The sequence below is a fragment of the Montipora foliosa genome, chromosome 11 (genome assembly GCF_036669935.1).
Source record: "Montipora foliosa isolate CH-2021 chromosome 11, ASM3666993v2, whole genome shotgun sequence".
In the NCBI taxonomy this organism is placed as follows: Eukaryota; Metazoa; Cnidaria; class Anthozoa; order Scleractinia; family Acroporidae; genus Montipora; species Montipora foliosa.
In genome coordinates this window covers 31,096,963-31,099,462 of record NC_090879.1, presented here as the reverse complement: position 1 = coordinate 31,099,462, position 2,500 = coordinate 31,096,963, and the positions used below count along the sequence as shown (strand labels likewise).

At 39.3% G+C, this 2,500-nt stretch overlaps 1 pseudogene; it reads left to right on the top strand.

Annotated features, from left to right (window-relative positions):
* Window positions 1-2,500, top strand: part of LOC137975553 (endoplasmic reticulum aminopeptidase 1-like) — a 38,556-nt pseudogene that overhangs the window by 20,108 nt on the left and 15,948 nt on the right.

Sequence of the window (2,500 nt, the reverse complement as noted above, 5' to 3'; positions counted from 1 at the left end):
GGGTGCAATTTCCAACAAAACTCTAGTTGTCTTTTAAGTCTATTTTCTTTATCGCGCTATTGCATCGCTAAGAGATGATAGTCACCTCATCTTGTTGTCAATCTTTGATGTCCTTAGTTTTTTTTTCATATTACAGCGAGCAGATATAAGGCAGCACAATGTCTAGCACAGAAATACACAAAACAACCCAAAAAGTCCACTTAACTTTGCACACAACAATCTTCCTTACAACATAACAGTCCTTCCTGGGACTACTCTAACCCGGACGATCTTACTGTGACTTCATCAAGTCAGTTTTAATCTTTATTACATCCATTTAGAAATCACTGGTGTGCAATCTGATTGGCTCTCAGCAGTGCGATTTATTCCCAAATTGCACAATTTTTTTGCTCTAAAAAATCGCATCATTTCCCCAGCCAATGAGCAAGGAACACTAAAACAAAACAACCAATCAGATTTCAAGGTTTTTTAAGGTAAGCAATCAAATTGCAGGAAAATGAAAGACAAAGAAAACCATTGTGTGGTGAATTTAGCAACTCTTGTTCCCAAATGAATCAATAAAATATTGGTACTGACTAAAATCGTGTATTTTAGCCCTTAAATAATTATTGGGTGATTTCTAAAAGGATGTAATAAAGTGGTAATTGAACTTCGTGTCGTGCGATTTTGGTCTGAAATCGTACTTATGACTTCAAATCGAATTCGCGCTGTGCGCTCGTTCGATTTTGAAATCACCCTTATCATAGTTAGTAGAGGGGACCGGGAGCCCCCCCCCCCGCCCCCCTCTCCCTACTAACTATGCCTGTATGATTTCAGACAAAAATTGCACTCCGCTCAGCTCAATTACCATTATTTACTCCCTGTAAAATCCTTGCAATATACTACCCTGATCCGCAAATAGCCTCAGATTTTTGCACTTTCTTTTTTTCAGAAGTGTACACACTGAAAGTGGGCCCTGCAGCATCCAAAGATCCATGGATAATGGCAAATATGAATTCAACTGGTTTCTTTACCGTTAACTACGGTGAAGAAAACTGAAAAAGGCTCGCAACGCAACTTCGAGCAGACCACCAGGTATGACAGAGGAAAACCATTTATCACCCTTTACCTTTACTATTTTTCGAGCTTAAAAAAACTCACGGTTAACTGGTAAAGTCTTAATAGCTTCGTTTCACAGTTGCCTTTCCACCACACAAGGAAACTTTGACGATCAAAGAGCGTACTTCATCTTTCGTGAACAATTTTAATTGTTGCCGAAGAAGTTGGCTCATTTGATATAGCGCTGTTTCATTGAGCATTAGGTCCCTACCATTTTGGATCAAAGTTTAGTCATGACTTTACAAATTCAAGCCCTTTCTCGAAAATTGCATAGCTTGATTTGTTAAAATCATACTTTTAGGCAGTGGTTCGGGTCGCCTAGTTGCTTTTGTATATCTTGACTTATCTCTCCATTTTATCAGGTGTTCAGTCCATCTGACCGTGCTGGTTTGATCCACGACGTTTTCAGTCTTTCATGGTGAGAGTGCTTTGCTCCTTTCCGTGGCGCGTTCACCGAGATATCGGTGTGAATACGATGCGTATTCCAAAAGGGCGTTTTTTTTCAGCTTCTAGGACGTTCTGTGAGTAAATTAACGATTGATTGATTGATTGATCAATACAAATAGGATATAATACGCGACACGATCTATTTATCTTGTGGCAAATACTAAAAGGCATTGAGCCCGTGAAAAAGAGAAAAAAGTTACAACCGAGCGATGGCAAGAGCGAAAAAGCATCCAACCCTTGAGAAGCGCTAGAAAAACTTTTGCCTGGTGATAAGAGCAAAAGAAGCGTGCAGCACATGCGAAAGTGATTGTAAGCGCGGGAAAGCTTTCATTCAATAGCAAGGGCGTAAAAGCATACAAGTTTAAAGGGCGAGAAAATTGATATCCAGTGATCAGAGCAGAAAAGCATACGATCAATTTAAACGCAGGAAAACTTGTAGCCGGTGACAAGGCCATAGCTTTACGCAGCCAGTGAAAAACGCGGGAAACGTGAACGTGTAAATGGTCAAGAGCTCGAGATTCTTTCAACAACTACGGCGGCATTTTCTTTTGTTGGGTTCCTATTTCCTAAAAAGCTACACCTTAATTAGCTATTTTGTGACTTAAAGTGCTACTGTGACGAAATTTGAATCTTCCCTATCGAAGCCATTTTGGCACATAAACACGTAGTCTGTACGAGAAGAAGAATGCTGTTTACCATTTTCAAATATCTCTTTTTGTTCTGGAGATATTCAAGTTTTTTTAATATGCAAATTAGCCAAGTGATGACGTCATAAACCCTACCAAATTTTGATCAAGTATGATGGAGAAAGATATCTCAGCCAATTTGTATCAGAAATACTTGGTTCTTTGCACTAAGATTCTAGTAGATGTGTTCCACAATATGAGCATACCATTTTTGTTACCATGGCAACATACTGGGTTCCAGACCTCCCTGATATTAAAAGCTTTGCAGA